We start from the raw sequence: 21,446 nt of genomic DNA on the forward strand, positions 1-21,446 counted from the left end.
GTCAATCCTGCCAACAGCACAGCACCATGTGAGATCTTTAAATATTTGAATTACACCAGATGAATTTGCACACGTACAAAAACCTGGAGGAAACATAAGAAAGAAGATATACTATTTTAGTGACACCCCTAAACAAAAAAACTCAAGCAAAATAATCTTAGACCAGACATTCTTGAGGCTAACTTGTATAACTAAGTTACATTGTGTTGTCCCCTTCAGGGAGAAATATACATGATTAATTCTCTTTCAGCTTCCTTTCTTTGAATGGCATTTTAGCTTGTGGTTGTACAGGTATTTATCAGATTGTACATGCTTGCAGTGATGAGGGTTGTTCCTTTTTCCTACTGATTTATTAGTTATTACAGCTATAAACCTTGTACAAGGTAGCCTATCTATGGCCCTCCCAGTCTAGACAGGCCCAGGCAGCAGGGGCACCAGTATCTATGCCCTTAGTAGTCCTCCCATCAACTTTTGTGTGTTTCATGTACCATCCTAAGTGACAAGAATAGGCCCAGACGTGAGTCCAGTGCTCACTGGAACCAAGTTACACCCGATTGATGAGGCCCAATCACCGTGTGATGATTTGCAGGATGACAAAGAGACAGAACGTCAGTAATATTGGCTCACTATCTTTTTATTCATCACAAAAGGGGAAATTTACCTATAAAAGTTAAAGCGGTCTTCTTTTTTCCTTGGTTCTTCGGGCTTACTTCTTCCTTCGAGTTCCCCAGCTGTGACCTTCCCTCTGAAAGAAGATAGAAGCTCAGGTAAGTGGTTTGTCCTTTTTTCTATTACTACTTTAAGGGGTATAGGAGTGGGGAGCCTATCACCAAAACAATTCCTCCACCAGTGACGCAGTGCTTGGAGACGTTATAACCATATGGCCAACATATGCAAGAACCCGTCTCCCCAGTGTCAGACTTTCTCGGTGTCTGAACCCTTCCTGCCAAGGATGCCACTAAGATGTCCACGTACCTTGGAGAGCCACGCTCCTCCGGACCTATGGCGGGACAGCTTGTGGTGCTGCTGACTTCCCAGCGCTTCTCTCCAGGACTGGATACATCGAGTAGACTTCCTGCTCCTGTAGAGGTGAGTCTCCCAACCGTGGCTGCTCAGCTGGACGTCCTCTCTCTCTTAATTTTTTATCGTTCTCGGTCCTCCCTTCTCGAGTGCACCTCTCTGCTCAAGATGCTGCCGCTGCTCGTCTCGTAAAGTCCAATTTTCAATAGGCAGGCGCTCAGAGAGCTGGCTGTCAATCCTGCTTGAGACTCCGTGACATAAGCACAATCTGGTTCCATGAAGTCGTTCTCCTTCAGGGAGCCGTCCTCTTCAAGGTTGACGTTCTCATTGTGGAAAACAGTATGGGGGTGGGGGGGGCAGCTGAAAATAGAGGAGAGGAGAAACGTAAGGAGGGACCGGGTTGTCGTACTCTTCCCTCTCTTCCAATATGCCGTGGTGTCCTGTCACTTCGTGACACAAAGCAAAACCAATTCAGGGAGGACCTGGCCTAACAGTTCGGGCTGAAGTGTTCCTATTGGAGCAGGGTCACAATAGATTTGCATATGACGATGCCCAAACTGAGGTGGCTTGGTGGGCAAAAGAATGATGGGTTGGAATACTACCCCAACCAGTTGCCAGTGGTTAAACAAAGTACAAGAATTCTTCCCATCAGGTTTTGTGTGCTTGGTGGATGTGGCTTCATTTGACCATAAGTGTGGATAGGTCCCCCACAGTGAGATTATGGGTAGATGGAAGAAGTGGGAGACAGGCCAAAAGCCTTGCATCCTGAGGGAATAGCTAGAAGAAGAGAGCCATGGCAGCACTATGTTCAAGGATCTATATTCGAATATACGGCTGGTGAAGCACCCTAGCCTGACTGTTTACCCTTTTTGATATATGTGGAAGTCAAACTGGAGACAAGGAAAGCCAAAGTCGAGCCCGTAGAGCAGTGGTCTTCAAACTTTTTAAACCTGCGCCCCCCAAGTGAAAAAATGTAATTAATCGGGCCTCCTCTCCGATTTTGTTACAATTATTCCATTATATTGGCAATGTTTGAATATGTCCCGACGTATTTCAAGAGGAGACATATTCAAACATTACAGTTAAATTCTCTTACTGTTTAAAAATGCAACCAAATAAATGATTTCCAAACATACTATTCTGGTCAGGAAGGCCTAACATGTAGTCAAGTCAAAAACCACTTTATTCGATTTTGTTAAAAATCATAAAAGCATACTACAGCAATTAAAAATCAGTCCAAGTACATATTTAAAAATTTCATACAATACAATACAATTTAAAAACAATAAAAAGATCAAATTTAAAAAGGACTCTACATGTGCAAAAAAGCTAGATATACCACGTTCGTCACACTCCACACTATTAAGCATGCAATTTCCTCTTCCTTATTCGCACTGCAGCAACTAGGAAATTTGCTACACTAAACATTACCAGGGGCGAATCAAGCATTTGTAGATATAGAAGAGCTGGTTTTACTTGCATAAAGGCTTTACCCTTTAACAAAGGTAACAAATACTTCTGCCTTGGAGCATGATAAAGAGGGCAAAGCAGCATAAGGTGCATATTGTCTTGGGTAGAAAAATTGTCGCATTTGCATACAGGTGCATCCTCAGGTTTGAACCAACCCTGTCTGTCACAGAATACCAAATAAATCTGGTTAAATCTAAACTTAACCAGAAGCCACCTGTGAAACGGAATGGTAACTATGGCAAGATACGGTTGGATGGCTATACAGGTGATTGTCATAAAATGTGCTCTAACCATAGGTTTTAATAACTGGAGTTGTTCTCTCTCCGAAGACTTAAGCTTATAAAAGTTTTCCTTCACCCAGATTAAGTCTGCTTTTTTTAGATCAAGCGGGGAGGAGAAAATGTCCGGACGTCCGAGTTCTACAGAGCACTTATAAATATATGCCAACCAAGCAATATCTTTGCATTTGTCAAGTTTTAAACAATCCATCAGAATTTTGTGGTTAAGACCTAGGTTATTATTAATCCAGACCCTTATCCACAAAAGAATAGGTGCCATAGAGAGGATATCAGAAATGTATCCTACTCCAAGCTCCTGATGGACAGAAAAAGTGGGGGTTGAAAAAGGAAGTCTTAATATGGAACAGAAAAACTTATTGACCTCTATTTGGATGGTTTCAGTTTTTACGTATCCCCACAATCCAGCTCCATACCTAGCTATAGCCAATGATTTTGCCCTATACAAAGCTAATAGTGCACCACTTGGTTCCCCCCCGAGCCTCCTTGAGAAGCTTAGAATAGCGTTTACAGAGCTCCTCACTGCTTTGGTCTTTGCTGTTAACTGGGGGGTCCAACTACCCTTAGTGTCAAAAATTACACCAAGGTAAGTAAAGACTTTTACGTTGGTAATTACTTCCCCCTTACAATAAAAGGATTTGGTGTTATTTTTGGCTGCCCCAAAAACCATAACATGAGATTTTGCATTGTTAACCACAAGGTCAAGAGAAGACATAAAATCACTGAAAGCATTGAGAAGTCTCTGGAGGCCCAGATGTGTTCTAGCTATTAAGGCGGCATCATCCGCGTACAGGAGCACTCGGATACGAGTGTCTCCTGCACGCGGTGTGTCCGCAGACGCAGCCAGAAGACTTCTTTCCAGAGAGTTTATGTAAAGAGTAAACAGCATAGGGGCAAGGATGCAGCCTTGCCGCACACCCCTGCCAGATTTAAACCATGCTGTACGATGTCCATCTTGATCCATTCTAATGGACGCCTTTAAATCCTTATGGAGTTCAGCTAAGAAGTGAACCAAAGGAGGATCCAATCCCATTTCTAATAACATGCCCCACAGCTTGGCTCTATTCACTAAATCAAATGCTGTGGATAGATCCATATAAGCAACAAAAATTGCCCCCTTTTTTGCCTTAGTGTATTTAGAAATTAACATGTGCAAGTTTAAGCATTGGTCCTCTGTCCCTCTGCCTGACCTGAAACCATACTGGGCATTGGACAAAATATCATTTTCTAGTGTCCACATATTAATTTTCGCCAGCAGTACTTTGCCCAGGATCTTCATAGAAGAATCCAGCAAGGATATAGGGCGATAACATTTCGGGTCGCTTCTTAATCCTTTTTTAAAAATTGGGACAATGATTGAACATGCCCAGGTACTGGGGAATCCCCCTACAAGTACACGATTAAAAACATTTGTTAATATAGTTGCCCACAACTCTGGGTTTGATTTATATAAATCCAGAGGGACCCCATCGGGTCCTGGGGCTTTATTCTTAGCAGACCCAATTATCGCAACCTTGACATCATTTTCAGTAATATCTAAAATAGGTTGCATGTCAGAGTAGCAAGGAATACAAAAAGTGTCATAAACTTGATTGCTCCCATAGATAACTGAAAAATGATCAAGCCACTCTGATTCAGGTATATTTGTCTCAAGATCTGTGTTCCGTGTTTGGGCAAATATGGGGTTATTTATTATGGACCAAAATTTGGAGCTATGCTTGAGGGTGGTCGAATCCATCAAAGCGTCCCATGCTTCTTCTTTTACAACTTTTTTCCGTAACTTAACCGCCTCAGCATATTTTTTCCTTAGCTGCGCTATCACTAACTTATTTCTAGGGGACTGTTTAAGCGCTGCAATCAATGCGGAGTGAGCTTTTGAACAAGAGTGGTCGAACCAACCGGAGACTGGGGCAGGTGCCCTTTTTTGGCTAAGAGTAAGTTCTTTATCCACCCTTGAGCAGATAGCCTCAAAGGCGGCAATAGTCGCTTTATCCCCCCTGGCAGGGTCCCTACAGGTCTGAAATTCCGCCATCATATCTTGTTCAATAAGATTCAAAAAGTCCTCAGGGCAAACTTTAGTCCATTTTAGACGCCTCCCTTGGTCTTTGCTCTTAACGTACTTCACAGAGGTGGCCGTCAAAGCCCCCTTGAGCAATCCTAGCGACCCATCCAGAATTAAGCGGACTGGGTTGTGGTCGCTGAATCTACTTTCAATAGCGTTATAAAAATGAACATAATGAAGAAGCCCTGGGTACAAAAAAAAGTAATCAATGATAGATTCACTACCCCTTGCACTATATGTGACCACACGATCATTTGGGTCAGAAAAGCCTGGTTCATACAGGTCATTTGCTGATAGCAAATGTTCCATTGCTAATCCCTTTAAATTATGCTCAAAGTGGGGAGGAGTCGTAAAATCAGGCCCATTAAAGTCTTTAATCTGGCAATGTGAGTCACACAGGTGAACGTTAAAATCACCCATTAAAATAATTTGTACGAAAGTGGTTTGTTTTGACATGTACTCAGTTATAAATAAACGTAAACTTTCTAAAACAAAATTTTGGGGACCACCCTGCAGGGAATTATAGCAGTTAATAAGAACTGTCTTATTTTTATCTGGGTGGCGGATCTCTAAGAGCTGAAAATAATGTGAAGAGCTAGAGATTTCCCTCACACTCCCAGCTATTTTTAGTGAAACCAGAAACATCAGGCCGCCTATATCCCTTCCCGCCTGGGTACACTGTGCTTTGACAAAGTATGAAGAGTAACCATCCAGCCAAAATGAGTTGTCCCTTGCCCAAGTTTCCTGCATGGCCACTATATCGTGTTCCTTCAGCTTACCCAACCAAGTTGGGTCATCCTGTTTGGCGCGTAAGCCAGCAATATTCCAGGATAAGATACTAGCTTTTCTGTTACCTAGTTCTGTTGTCACCTCCTCTTCATTGGCTACAACATTACAGGGGGTGGGGATATTAACAGTGATACAGGGGGTGAAGATGTTAGTACAATCATCCAGGACATCGTCTGACGAGTTTGTTTGCTCGGGCTCTAGTCAGTCCATGTTGTCATGATTAGCGAGAGCCGCAAATCTGTTTGAAAGTAGCAAGTTATCTGACTGTGTGCTTTGCAGAAATAACTTCAGTGTCGCCCCTCGCTTTCTTTGTCACCCATCCATTCCCTTGCGAAGGGAGAATTTTTTTGCCCAGAAACCCATGATTACTATTTAGCTGCGACCCGCCATGCCCGCCTACGGCTGTCATAAGTGCTGGTGGGTAGAAGAAACCCAGCGGCATGGCGCGCACTCCCTTGGCTAATGGATCCAAGGGGGAAGCATCCCAGAAGAGGCGGCTAATGAAATCACGAGATCTAAAATTAACAATAACACAGTCACCTGCCACACGCTTCTTAGTTCTGCCCACCCAATCAACCCTTCTACACATCAATATGTTAGCCGCGATATTGCTTTCACCCGTGCAATTAGCATTGCACCATTTTTCCGTATGGTTACGCAGCGTTTCATGATGTTCTATCTCCCCCACATCTAATTTGGGTACATTTACCAGCACAGCTACAAAAGGTGTTGCATCGGGAGGTAGGTGCACTGGAGGTACCCTGCCCGTCCGGTCTCCCAGAAGACCTAATGGCTTTCCCAGTGAAACAAGGTTAGGCGTTGTTGGCAGCAAGGGCGTGTATATTCCATTTACAACTTTCCCTTTGGTAGGCGCAGAATTTTCTGCGGGCATATCAGTTACTGGGTTAGAAGGGGAGTCAATTTCTAGAGGTACTGAACCCTGGGGAACATGGGGGCAAATCAAATTTAGTGATGGTGGTACAGGGGCTTGGCTAATCAAAAAATCATTAATACGTTCACATTTTTTCAGCAAATTGTTAACACAGTCCTTCAGAGTCTCAGTTATGTCTGTAGCAATCTGGATTACGGCCGATTCAAGCCTATCAGAAAAAAGTTTTTCCAGAAGTGACTTAAGACCCTCCTCTGTAATGTGAGATGCCCACTGATCCCCAGATTGAATGTTTGCCGTGTTTTCTTTGACATCCATGCCCTCAGTTGTGGAAGGTATAACAATAGTAGGGAGTGCTGGAGAAGGCAGAACTGTGGGAGTCTGCGCCAAGTTTGTCCGGCATGATTCAATTATTACCCTCGGCTCCAGTGGAACACAGCTAATGGGCGAGGAAATTGTAGAACCAGGGCTTCCAGATGTAGTTTCCAGGCCCAATGCACGTTCAGAGACAGCTATCTGGGTGGATAGTTCGTCCACTTTTGTTGTCAGGTATGTAATTATACTGGTCGTGTATTTTGGGACCTTGGCCTTAACGTCTCCTATCACCGGAGTAACTAATTTTCGCTTACCCATGCTGTTAGGGATGTGGCCCGTCCCGTCCCTGGTCATCCTTGGATGGCCTTAGACGGCCCGCCCTCTGCCCGGGCTCCGCCCGGCGTCGCCCGCGCGCGTCCCGCGACGCGGAGGGAAGGGCGCTCTCAAATACGCCTCCCGGCGGAAGTCCCAGGTGGCAGGCGGCGTCCCCGCAGCTCAGGGGACGCTGGGAAATGTAGTTTTTTCCCTCCCGGCCCCTCTCGGCGGCCGCGAGTGGTCAGCGGCGGTGGGGGCGGCAGGGAAGGCAGCGGGGGCTGGAGTCCTGGCTGGAGTCCTGGCAGCACAGCTGACAAATGGCGGTAAGCCCCGTAGGCAGCAACAGAGGTCCCCGCTTTGCCGAGGGAAGGGCGCTCTCAAGTACGCCTCCCGGCGGAAGTTCCAGGTGGCAGGCGGCGTCCCCGCAGCTCAGGGGACGCTGGGAAATGTCGTTTTTTCCCTCCCGGCCCCTCTCGGCGGCCGCGAGTGGTCAGCGGCGGCGGGGGCAGCAGGGAAGGCAGCGGGGGCTGGAGTCCTGGCTGGAGTCCTGGCAGCACAGCTGACAAATGGCGGTAAGCCCCGTAGGCAGCAACAGAGGTCCCCGCTTTGCCGAAGGAAGGGCGCTCTCAAGTACGCCTCCCGGCGGAAGTCCCAGGTGGCAGGCGGCGTCCCCGCAGCTCAGGGGACGCTGGGAAATGTAGTTTTTTCCCTCCCGGCCCCTCTCGGCGGCCGCGAGTGGTCAGCGGCGGCGGGGGCGGCAGGGAAGGCAGCGGGGGCTGGAGTCCTGGCTGGAGTCCTGGCAGCACAGCTGACAAATGGCGGTAAGCCCCGTAGGCAGCAACAGAGGTCCCCGCTTTGCCGAGGGAAGGGCGGTCTCAAGTACGCCTCCCGGCGGAAGTCCCAGGTGGCAGGCGGCGTCCCCGCAGCTCAGGGGACGCTGGGAAATGTAGTTTTTTCCCTCCTGACCCCTCTCGGCGGCCGCGAGTGGTCAGCGGCGGCGGGGGCGGCAGGGAAGGCAGCGGGGGCTGGAGTCCTGGCTGGAGTCCTGGCAGCACAACTGACAAATGGCGGTAAGCCCCGTAGGCAGCAACAGAGGTCCCCGCTTTGCCGAGGGAAGGGCGCTCTCAAGTACGCCTCCCGGCGGAAGTCCCAGGTGGCAGGCGGCGTCCCCGCAGCTCAGGGGACGCTGGGAAATGTAGTTTTTTCCCTCCCGGCCCCTCTCGGCGGCCGCGAGTGGTCAGCGGCGGCGGGGGCGGCAGGGAAGGCAGCGGGGGCTGGAGTCCTGGCTGGAGTCCTGGCAGCACAGCTGACAAATGGCGGTAAGCCCCGTAGGCAGCAACAGAGGTCCCGCCTAACATGTAAAAAATACCCCCAGTGTGATTATTAGAAATGAGGTTGGGGGTGTAGGAGCATATTTGGAGTCCCTTCCCTTTTGACACCTTCTCCCAGCCACATATAAATGACAAAAGATGTTAGTGATGGCCCATTACCTAGAGGCTTACTGCCACTAATTTTTTTCCTGCTTAAAACAAAGCACTGCTGTGAGCTTAATGCTTCTTTTGGCCACAGCCTGGCGCCCCCACTGGGAACACTTGAAGCCCCCTTAGGGGAGCCCGCCCCCCAGTTTGAAGACCTCTTCCTTAGAGTCTAATGGATGAGCCAGCGTGAACAGCATTGAGGTAGGACTCCAACTGGTGGAAATAGAGAAGCTGGGCTTTCTCCATGATTTTCCTTTAACCTTTGCCAGACTTAGGAAAGATGGCATATGGAGACTGGGAATGATGGCATCTAGGCCTCCTGGCCTCACGGAGCAGTTGGCAGGAAAGAGGAGAAACCCGGTAGGGTATTTGGTTCTTGATAGGTATTTATATACCTTATTTGCCAACACCACTTCATTCATGTTATTTGATAGACCTGATATCCTTGGTGCAATATTCCCCCAAACATTTTTCCTTTTCTCCTCCTGTTTTGCTGATGTCAATTTTGTTGGCTTTATTACTCTGTGCACTTGACCACTGCTAAACAGTGCTAAAGTGCTTATACTCTCTCCTTTAAAGATGGTAAAATTGACCTTCACCTAATTGGCACATTTAATTTACTTGTCAGTCCTTAGTAGGGCCTGTACATTACATGCTACTAGTGGGCCTGCAGCTCTCATTTTGCCACCCAATAAAGTAGCCTTTTAAAACAAGTCTCAGGCCTGCTACTGCAGACTGTAGTACAGTTTTGAACTGCCATTTCGGTCTGAAAAAGTAAACCATTTTCTAGGCTCAAACCTTCCTTTTATCACTTTTAAGACACCTGTAATGTAGGCCTTAAAGGCTCAAAGGGCGGAGTGCATTGTATGCATGCAAATTTTACATGTACTGCCAGTAAAACACTCCTAACTTCGTTTATCAATGTTGTAAGGCTTAACTTTCCCATTCACTCCCTTATTACATTTATATAAGTCCTAACTTTGTATTGGGAGCAGATAGAGATATGCTGTTTAATCTCAAATGAGTTGTAATTTAAAATTCCCTTTTATGATACAGTCAGATTTTAAGTCACAATTCTGAAAATGTCACTTTAAAAAGTTGGTATTTTTTTGTCTCAACCATTTGTGCCTTCCAACAGTGTTCTGGTTCACATGATTGTGTACTCACAAAAAACAACCTGGGGGTCTAGGAGGGAGCTATTCGTAATCCCCAAGTCAACTAAACTCCTACAGAAGTGAGCAAGTGTATAAGGTATTAGATCAAGCTTACTACCTTTAAGGAGGACAGAGATACAACCTCACATGATTGTGAACAGACAGCTCTTGGATTTTGTGTATTCCTTCAAGACAGTGACACAAAGGAGGCTTAGGTGTTGACAGGATGGACTCTGCTGACAGGATGACTAGGGAAGGGCTGTAACCAGTCCCACCTACGCTTCAAAGATTTTTACCTCCTGCACACAAAGGAATTTGAAACCGGGCAATCCCTGCCTTTTGCCACCCAAGTCAGTGTTGAGACTTGACCGGGGAAGGATAAGAATTTTCCAGAACCCAATGTGGGGGTGGAGGACAGAGAGTCCCCATACACAAAGGCTGGCACCAGGTATAACTATTTGACCTCCAGAGCCACTTATCAGAACACTCCGGGAACTTTGGAAGTTACAGAATAAGGACTGTCCTGCTGCCAGTTAACTGTCCAGCTGTTTGAAGACTTACTGTCTGAGAAGGAAGCTTGGACCTGCTTGCCTTTATCCCAGCCCACTCAGAGTGACTCCAAGGGTCAGTTGGTGGACCGCCTGTGTGAGCTGCAGGTAGTTTCTGAAGCCTCCCTGCAACTGCCCATCTGACCTGCTGCAACTGGGCCTGCTTGGACCTGCAACTGGACCTGCTTGAGTCCTGCTACTGCCTCTGCTTGAGGAATTCCTGATCCCCAAGAGGTGTCCCCCCAGGTCCTGGACCCTTGCAGGTATCAGAGAGAACCCCTCCTTGCTTAACTGTAGGTTCCATCCATACCGGCCCTAAGCAATGCGAAGCCCAGCAAGCCTTGCCACACAGCTGACAACTTCATTAGAAATGGCATCAAACGACATGAAACCAGACAAAGCATCACTACACAGCTGAGAGCTTCATCTGAACCAATGCTGAGAATCACAATGCCCCACAAAGCCTCACTGCACAGCTGAAAGCTTCATCTGAACTGATGTCAAGTGATGCAAAGCCTCACTGCATAGGTGAAAGCTTCACCCGAACCAATACAGAGTGATGGGAATCCTTGCAAAGCAACACCACACAGATCTTGCATCAATGACATAAGGTACATCTACCAGCTGGCCAAACTCGGTCCCGTGCCCAGAATGCACTCCATAGTGGTCGCCCTGAACTTGTGACTTTGTCCCAGTCCAGCACAACCAGATAACCACAGTTGGCACTTTGAGCCTTTTGGCGCTATTTCGATCCAAATCTTCAAAAGCCAATATCTCTGGTTCTACTGAAGTTTACTGAATTTTTTCAATTGGTTGGGATTTGTCTTGTGTTGTGTTTTCACTTTATTACTGCTTGTGTGCTGCATAAATACCTTACATCCTGCCTCTAAGTAAACATTATTTGCACCAAGCTACCAGAGGGTTAAACACAGGTTAATGTAATCACTTTTGGTGTTCACCAGGACAAGGACTGTGTTTGTTGCGTGAGTAAGATTTCCAATCTCTCAACCACTAATCCCATTTCTTACATTATTGATGTGCAGGTTAAACAAGTGTTGCAAGTATAAAGACCTTTCAAACTCTGTATTTACCGTAAAATCAGCCGATTAGACTCCCTATATTGGGCACTTGTCATGCTTTCCACATACATTTTTATGATCAAACATTCATTTTTTCTAGGCACATTTGTCAGAAAAAAAGTCTAACAATGTGCCTCTATCAATAAAGGTGAATGCATTTTTGGGGAAAGAAATGTGGGATAAAATCTGCTATTAAAAACTGCATGCTACCGTATTAGCTATACAAAAACAATCTGTTACCTTATGGGTGTATGGATGCTATATATTGTAGGCGTTAAATCAATTGCTTTATTATCTTACAAGGAACTATTTTAATGCCTGAATTGAAACTGTATGCAAATGATCAATCTGAAATTGAATTATTCATATTAATGCTACTGCTCACAAGATCTTGTAAAAATAACTGACATTTTGAATTAACATTTCGTATAAATGAACAGCATAAACATAGGCTGAAGTGACTGCATAAATTGTTAAATAATATATAAACTTGATTTGTGATGGTAAATTGAGGTACGAAAGGTTGATTAGTGATTCATTTCCTTTCTCTTGTTTTAATCTTTTATGTTGTGTGAGCACCTTTTATTTTTCAAGTGTGGCTTACGAGATATTAAATCAATGTAACACTTATGTGAAGAGATGTCTCTTGCATGTATAAAACTTCCATAAACCTAAATTAGAATAATATTATGACATGAAGCTCGCATTGAAATTCAGAGCGAAACACTTTGTATTTCATGAAATAGGTCGGTGCGTTTAAAAGGCCAAACAGCATCTCTGAACAGTAGGTTGCACTGATACAAATTACATGACAGGCAAACTGTGGAAAGAGAAAAAGGACAGCAGTGCAGTTAGGCACGGCCAGGCCAAGGGTCTTATCAGAATAAGCTACCCATTTTTTGATGGGGGTCTGACAGAGGAGCCCATTATTTGTATCCTATTAATGAGCATGTACCTCTCTTGTATATGAAGCTACTGTGCTGCAGATTGTGGATCATTACTTTGACCATTGTACCGTCACTACTTCACAATTATTTCCACATGCCTGTAATTAAAAATCCTTATCTTAACGTTTTAATGGATATTACTTCAATCCCATCTCTTTGGCCCCACCATCACTCACTATCCCTAACTCCCTAACCCTACAGCTAACCTTTACCCTAACCCCACATGGGAGTAAGATTTATATAGTATATAATATGACATGATATATGATATGATATATGATATGATATGATATGAATTAAGCATGGGCGAATTTTGCGAATTCGTGATCCGCGAATTTGCGGATTTGCGAATTCGCAATCCACAAAATGTGCGAATTTGTGCGAATTTGCGGATTTTTTTATTTTTGCTTGTTCGCGGGGCTCTTGGCGTTTTCGCGGGGTGCTTTGCGTGTTCGCGGGGGGTTTTTTGTGCGAGACCGCGATGCGCCCTCTGGTTCATCACTGCCACCCTCTCGTTTTTCTTTGTGCCCTTCTGCCCTCTGCCCCACTCGTTTTTGTGCCCTTCTGCCCTCTACCCCACTCGTTTTTGTGCCATTTTGCCCTCTGCCCCACTCGTTGTTGTGCCCTCTGCCCCACTCGTTGCTGTGCCCTTCTGCCCTCTGCCCCACTCTGTGACCTTCTGCCCTCTGCCCCACTCGTTGTTGTGCCCTTGTGCCCCTTGCCCCACTCGTTTTTGTGCCATTCTGCCCTATGCCCCACTCGTTTTTGTGCCATTCTGCCCTCTGCCCCACTCATTTTTTGTGCCATTCTGCCCTCTGCCCCACTCGTTGTTGTGCCCTTGTGCCCCTTGCCCCACTCGTTTTTGTGCCATTCTGCCCTCTGCCCCACTCGTTGTGCCCTTGTGCCCCTTGCCCCACTCGTTTTTGTGCCATTCTGCCCTCTGCCCCAATCGTTGTTGTGCCCTTGTGCCCCTTGCCCCACTCGTTTTTGTGCCATTCTGCCCTCTGCCCCACTCGTTGTTGTGCCCTTGTGCCCCTTGCCCCACTCGTTTTTGTGCCATTCTGCCCTCTGCCCCACTCGTTGTTGTGCCCTTGTGCCCCTTGCCCCACTCATTTTTGTGCCATTCTGCCCTCTGCCCCACTCGTTGTTGTGCCCTTGTGCCCCTTGCCCCACTCATTTTTGTGCCATTCTGCCCTCTGCCCCACTCGTTGCTGTGCCCTTCTGCCCTCTGCCCCACTCTGTGACCTTCTGCCCTCTGCCCCACTCCTGTTTTATTTTAGAATGGCGCCGGCAAGCTGCCAGCGCCATTCTAAAATAGTTACTAAGTTAGCTTCATCAGGAAGCACTAATAGATAAAATAAAGCAGGTGCTCGAGCACCTTCATTTTATCTATTAGTGCTTCCTGTTGAAGCTAACTTAGTAACTATTTTAGAATGGTGCTGGCAGCTTGCCGGCGCAGTTCTAAAATAGTTACAAGCTTGAAGCTTGAACTTTTGCCCCCCGGATCCGTTCCGCTCGCGGATTCGCGGATTTTCGGCAAATTCGCGGGAATTCACGGATCGCGAATTTGCCGAAAATCCTCAAAATCCGCGAGCGGAACGGATTTTGCGCCCATGCTTAGATATGATATGATATGATATGTTTTGATGTTATATTATATCATAAATTTGCCTCACCCCAACAGCACTGTCTCTAAATACACGTCTGGGTTGGGTGACAGCTAGACTTTGTGTATATTACCTCCAGACAATCACACACAAAGGGATCTGGGGTGATACATTTGCATCCAGATGGCCCATCACCAGGTTGATGAGCATTCCTAAGGTAGATCGGCAGGGTGGAGCTGTTATGTTTCATAGGATACCCCAATATAGGCCTGAGTATTCCCCTAACCCTTCACTTACATTTACTGTGCCATTACACTACATAACAGGTTTTGGTATTGGACTTTTACCTAGTTAAGCGCTGCGTAAAATGTTGTGTGGATTTCCCCGAAAACTAACCTCATTAATTATGCATGAAGATTCTCAGAATCACATCAGGATTACCCTCTCCTGCATAATAACTATGTATAAGGGTCATCCCTTCCGTCATCCTCGGCCAACATGACACAGCAAAGTAGAATCCCCTGAGGGTACCTTTTGGGCATATACACACAAGATCTTTGCCAAGGCAGGCAGAGGAGAAAGACTTCCATGCTGACACACTGACGCAAGACGCTGAAGTTCCTGCATGCAAACACTCCAGGTCGCAGTGGTCTGGCATCCCTCACGGGGTGTGCTTCTCGAGACGAAGACGGGGTCCCACAGTCTCTCACTTCAGGTAATGGGGTTGTGTTCAGCCTAGGGGGATTCTTGGCTTTAGATCTACGTACATGCTAGGTACACTTCGATACATCTAGTTAGGGTTGCATCGAAGGAGTATGCATTATTATTGTCATGCATATATATATATATGCTAGCATACATCTATTGTTTTAGCTCTATGGTAGAAATCTACCATCCATTTACTCTGTTGGTGCTTAATATCGTTTAGATCTGTTTCTGTCTAATGGTTGTTTAAGCACACTTATTTTACACTAGAATAACGCTGGTTCAATAAACACTTGAAAAACGTCCCCACCGTTTATTCTGTGTTTCTCTCCTAGTTGCCAGGAACTATTCTCGCCTTGGTAAGAGAAGTTTATGGTGGCACTGAGAGATAGCTAGGTGTACAGGCAAATATATCCAGTGGGGGTGTCTGGAATCAGTCTGGACACCATTCCCACAGTTTATGTTGTCTAAACGCGCAGATCCTATATAGGTTAATAGGAACTACACGACATGGCCCCGCCAACATTATTTTGGTACTTATTCAACGGTCAAATCTGAGTAGTTCAGTCGTGCTTTTCTCAGAGACTCCTACTAACATTATTCCAGAGATGTCTGGAGTGGGAGGTAAAAAATATGTCACAGCTGAATAGGCATATCCTATGTATTGGCTGTAGGTTTATTCAAACTTGAAGGACAAATAGTTCCTATTGTGCATAAAACCTTATCTCAGTTTCCTTGAAACTCTTTCAACAATGGCTGGCGAAGACAACCCTGCACCAGCACAACGTGCGAATGCAGTGGAGGAAGGACAATAAGAAGGCGAAATAAAAATTTCTGAAAATGTCAGAATTGCCCTTACTTTGAAACTAGCAGACAATGGAGTCACAGCTAGGGGTGGAACAGTAAGATTCGTGATTGAGGCACATGCATCATATAGAACTGAGGAATTCTATTCATGGGTTAAATTCCCACAAGCAGCTGCATGCACAAATACATTTCATTCTTACACTGGACAAGAAACACCGGAGGAATACTTTCCATATGAGGACATTGAAGTTCCGCTCACCAACCTGGAGCACATAAACCAGTTTAAAGGTGCCCTTCCACAAACATAAGATAAAGTAAGACTCGGTCCGCTCGGCAGAGACGGAGCAACTTGGCCGGTCCTAACAGCTTACACACCGCATACAGAGACACAGTTCGTCATGAGAACACTCACACTTCAGCCAACAAGGGCTACACCAGCAGTACAAATTCAGGGATCTAAAACAAAAATAACTCCACAAACGTTACACGCAGTAATGGGTAAAATGCCCACTAGAAGTGAGCAAATACCATTCTGAATAGCTCAGAAAATCACACAGTTAGAGGCAGTGTTTCCACACACAAGCTCTCAAGAAAAACACAGCATGCTAACAATCTGCTTGCCAATGGGAATAGCTCCCCAGATAGAGGATTGTACCTCTTGGGGTACAGTTTTCGCTACCATATATACCAGAACACATGGTATCCCTCCAATAACAGTAATACCAGATGTATTAAGACAAATACAGAATAAGTATGGAGCAGAACCTGTTCTGAACTTATGGATGAAATTGTTAGGACATTTTGCCCAGGTATCAACTATTATATTAGCAAATATATAAGGGGAGGCAGCAGCAGTGGCAATACGCCGACGCCTGAGGGATTTCACACCCTTACAACAGGAACGCGAATTACCTAAAAATTATCGAAGACACATATGTCAAATTAGGTAGAGATAGTTTGGGAGATAGAGAAACAAAACCTTAACACATGGGTGGACCTGAAAAGGATAATACCAAGCAAGCACCTGATTCTTACAATATAGAGAGAATAGGTCACAATCTAGGGGTGGGTCTCCTCAACAGGAGCCCTCCGAAAGGAGGTACAACCTTAGGAATCGTGATAACATAAAAAAACCTGACAGGTCTCAGGATACTGATACACATTCCTCTCGTTCCTTTCAGGGTTCATCAAAAATCTCTCTGCTGTGTTGGCCTGCTGCCTGCTGATTGCTGTGCTGTAAGAGGGACTGCCACTTTGCTACCTGCTTTTCTGTGTTGGCCTGCTGCCTGCTGCATCTTGCCTGGAAGGTAGAATGACTGCTCTGCTCTGTACATCCTTGAACCCAAGTTTCTGCAAGGGCTTGCTGGCTTCCCCACGTTCTTGAAGTCTCAGGGCGCTTAAAGACTTAATTCAACTTTGTTCTAGCTGCTGGACTCTGCCAACTGTGAGTTCTGCCCTGCCAATAAGTACCAATCCAGTCCTCGGCCTTGAAGGATGGTTCTGCAGCTGTTTTCTGTCAAGAATCGAGGAAGTGATAACTTTGTGTCAATCGGATCTGCCCTTCAATGCTGACGCAGTGCCAATCCAAGGACTCCCTTCACAGCTCAACAGTGATGCGGGTCCTGTCTGTAAGGTCGACGTCGACACAGCCCTGATCTGAAGACATCACTGCGAGGTTCGCCACTGACACAGCGCCTATCTGAAGACACCTCTGCAAGGCTCGACAATAACACAGTGCCTGTATTGTAAAGAGTTTGATGACGATGCGGGGTATAATGGTGAGGCTGGACTTTGACGCATCGACCCGACTACGTGAATCAGAACCGAAGCATCGAGACTTCAATGCCAACACTTGCTCCATCCAAGATACTTTTTCAGCGGGCCCTGCATAGGGCCTGTAACTGGCCTGCTCTCCACAACGGTAGGCCTGAAACTTTGGATTTACCCAGGTCTAGTCTGACCTCAAGTAACTCCTAAGGTCTATTGACTTGAAAACACTATATTGCAGTTTCTTCTTTAAAAATTCAGACCTTGAGTTCTACGTATTGGACTGTTGTTGTTTTGGTCTTGTTTTACTCAGATACATAGGGGCCTATTAGGATGGCGGGCGGTCCGTCCGCCACCCTAGTGGTGCTGAGACCGACCACCAAAGGTGCGGCGGTCCCGCACCGTCAATTAGGATGCCACCGCCACGGTGGCATCCCCCATCCACCTCATTGTGGTGGGCGGTGCACACAGCACCGCCCACCACAATGCTGGGGCTGCACACTGTGCATTTGCATGCACAACGTGGCAGGCACCGCGCAGTGTCTGCCACGTCATGCATGCAAATGTAGGGGGTATCATAGGTACCCCCCGTGTGCCTCCCCACCCTCCCAACATCCTGGGGCCCGCAACGGGCCCCTAACAGAGAAAAATGCATGCCTTTCCATGGTACAACGCCGCCACGGAAAGGCTGCTTCCCACATACATTATCATATGGATGGCTGTGTCTAGCAGACACCGCCACCATATTCAATCCTTTTCTGCCCAGTCGACTAGTTGACCAGGCGGGAAAGCGGCAGAGAGTCTTCCCATCCGCCGCGGTACCCCGTCATCATAATATGGCGGAGGTAAATGGGAGGCGGGCAGGAGATTATGTCGGGCGGATTGCCACTGCCATGTGGGAGGTAGCGATCCGCCCAACATAGTAATAGACCCCAAAGTCTCTATATTTGTAAACTGGTGTGGAGTCGTTTTGTGCTGGTTTCACTGTGTTACTGTGATTAAAGTGTGCACAAATACTTCCTACATTGCCTCTTAAGTTAAGCCTGCCTGCTCTGTGCCAAGCTACCAGAGGGTGAGCACAGGTTAATTTAGGTTGTGTATCTGACTTGCCCTGACTAGGATTGTGGTCCCTACTTAGACAGGATGTAAACCTCTGTCAACTAGAGACCCAGTTTCAAACAGAATGCAACCCGAATGTATGGAACCACTTCAGTTGAAATTCAATCTACCCCCTCTTTGGAAATATAGATTTTGTCCCCCGAATTCTATAGAATCTCATTTGAGGTCTGGAAAGTGGTGTGATGCATGATGGTAGTGAGCATCTTTCCCCACAGCTTAAACAGTCATACTCACAACATAGATATGAATATGGACTTTCTGAAGACAGTACCTTCTAACTTCAGCTATGCCCCTAGGTTATGCGCCCTAAATTAAAGGAAGGGTGTGTCAAAGACTTGACACAAGCTGGAAACGTTATGATACTAAGAAAAACAAGGGAACCCTACTCACAAGGAACCAGGGTAGTTACTGTATGTCACGAAACAGTGGTTCATGTGGCAAAAAATCATGTACAAATAATGATAATTATACTGCGCAATGGCATTCAAAATGGATCATATGGACGTCAGACAGAGAGGAGACTGAATACAGTTTGATTAAATATTTACAATTTATAACAATTATTCAAATAGTTGTCACATAGATACAACAAAATAGTGCTTTGTGTCCCCAGTGTGTTTTGGAACCAAAAGAAAAAAAGAGCGAACTTGTGACAACAGTGATATATACAATTTAGTTTCCTTCATATGAGAAACGACCATTTAAAATAGTAGCTATTTGTCCAAACACTGTGTTCAGTAAACAGTGCTGATGTAGTGATTTGTTTCTCTTTTAAGTCGACAGCGTTTCGATCCCTCTGTGGATGTGGGGTCTCTTCAGGACCTAATAATGTAGGGACATCTGAAAATTTAAACAGGAGAGTGGCATCAGCTACCAATAAAGGGGAGAGTACGTATTTCATGTATCAAGAACTGAAGGGCCAAGACGTTACCTGAACGATTAAGGAACAATATGCGCAGCCATGTGCAATTAGTGAAGAACACCAGTGTGTGAATAAAGTAGATAGAATACTCACACTGGACCCAGCCGGGTGCTACATGTGTATGTAGAAATAAAGAAATAGTTAGAGACGTGGTAGCAGTAATAGTGGCAATAGTGGTCATGGGGGGGATGTGTCGGATGTTGCTTACCTCAGTGTGACGCAGGAGAGGAAAGGAAAGGAAGGGCTGGCACCCAGTGATGAGGCACAGTGGATGCGGCTGCCTGTAAACAGTGTTTCTCCTGGAGTGCTGGTGGGACTGTAATCTCAATGATTTACGAGGGGTACAAACGTGTTTCCCACGATAGAGAATCTGCAGAAAAGTACAACAAGTGGCTGTGAACACCTATGAAAAACAAGTGGAGCACACAGGATGTATGCTGATACACCAGTGACCCTATTAATGGATATATATAATCTTTGCCTTTAATAATTACATGGTACTATTTAATGTAGTCACCATGTGTGGACCGTTATGTCTAGTTTAAAATGCTATGATAAATGATATACAAAGAAATAGAGAGTCTAACAGCCATTTATCCAATTGCAGGGAAACAGTCCGCTGTAAAAAGAGGCTAAGATTTGTGGTTAATTAGTTCACTCCGAGCGGCAAGGAAAAGCAGAGCATATTTGCTAGATATACAGTGACATCGGGGGAATTACGCCCCCATAAAGGATAGCTAAAATATATATAAATAATGGACCCACCCGCAAGCATCAGGGCATGTCTCCTTACCTGCTTCAGTGAGCAGAGTTCAACGCGTGCAGCCGCTACACGTGCGCTCTACCAGGCGCCTGTGAGGTTCAATGACAGCGAATCAAAGAACCAAGCCTAGTTAAATAGGAACGCAGCTCATTTGTACTGGTTTCTCATCACTCCCGGGTGCCGGAAAAAAGAGAAAGGGAGAAAAGACCGGTGTCTTTATTTCTGAGTGAGGCGTGTCGGTGTGCATAATGTTGTTTTAAAAGGATGCAAGTGTTGATGTAATAACGGATTCTTTTTAACCAGTGGAACTATAAATTCATCTATTCTTTATCCCGCACATTTATACTGCATACGGTGAGGGCAAGGAATATGGTTCCATGATGTGTGTATGCTATTATTTACAGCCGTGGAAGAGTGTTTGGTCATGTGTAAAAGATTAGAACAGAGGCACAGGGCGCGGTTAGACATATTGGCGACCATTAATTCTTATATGTCAACCATGATTGCGTAGCCCTAGGTGAGGGCTCAATAATGACTGCGGTGACTGTGTAGGTGGATACACTTTGTCTGCCTGTGGAGGGAAAGCAAATAAAATAGATAACGTGAAAACCGACCACAATAAAGGAGAATAGATAGTGAGTCTATGAGTAAGCATTGTTTCTTATATGTGAATCATGAGCCCACAGGCTATAGAACCAACTGTATCGTGGGACCAGACACATGTGAAAATAAACATTTTGTCATGGAAATACATTTGGTGTCAAGTTTTTGCCAATTATCCCAATGTAATAGCTGATCAAAGTCCATATTTTAGGAAACAAACCGGTCAAAAGTATACAAGGACAAGTGTCAACATATAATTTCACAATGTATGGGCATACTGATGGAGTTGTAGCTGTTATGGTGTGAGAGTGCACCACGAAGACATGGCTATGGTATTATAGGAGCATACTTGTAACGAGTAGGCGTGCCCCCTGGCAGCATGATAATGGCCGGTTACTGTCCAATAAGTTCTCATAAAGGTGGTCATTCTTACTGTACTGTTATTCTGCTTAGTATCTAAGGTATATGACAGGTGTGCTAGTTAAGACAAAAGTGTGGTTATAAAGCCCCTCCACTCTTCTCTAGTGTTTAGGCCTTGTGATATTGAGTTAATTTTCTCAATCCAACGAAACACTGGTCGCTGTTGAATGTGGGTCATATCTCCACTTCTGGCCGGCACTGTGGCCTTGTCAATGACTTGCCACTTAATGTCATCTGGTGTGTGGTTATGTTCTGCGTAGTGTGCCACCAAGTATGCATTGAGGACTGATCGTCAAATGCGGCTTCTGTGTTGACCAACTCTGGTCTTGATGGGCTGTTGGGTATGGCTGATATATGGCAGGCCACATGGG

The sequence above is a fragment of the Lissotriton helveticus genome, chromosome 8 (assembly GCF_964261635.1).
Source record: "Lissotriton helveticus chromosome 8, aLisHel1.1, whole genome shotgun sequence".
NCBI classification, from domain to species: domain Eukaryota; kingdom Metazoa; phylum Chordata; class Amphibia; order Caudata; family Salamandridae; genus Lissotriton; species Lissotriton helveticus.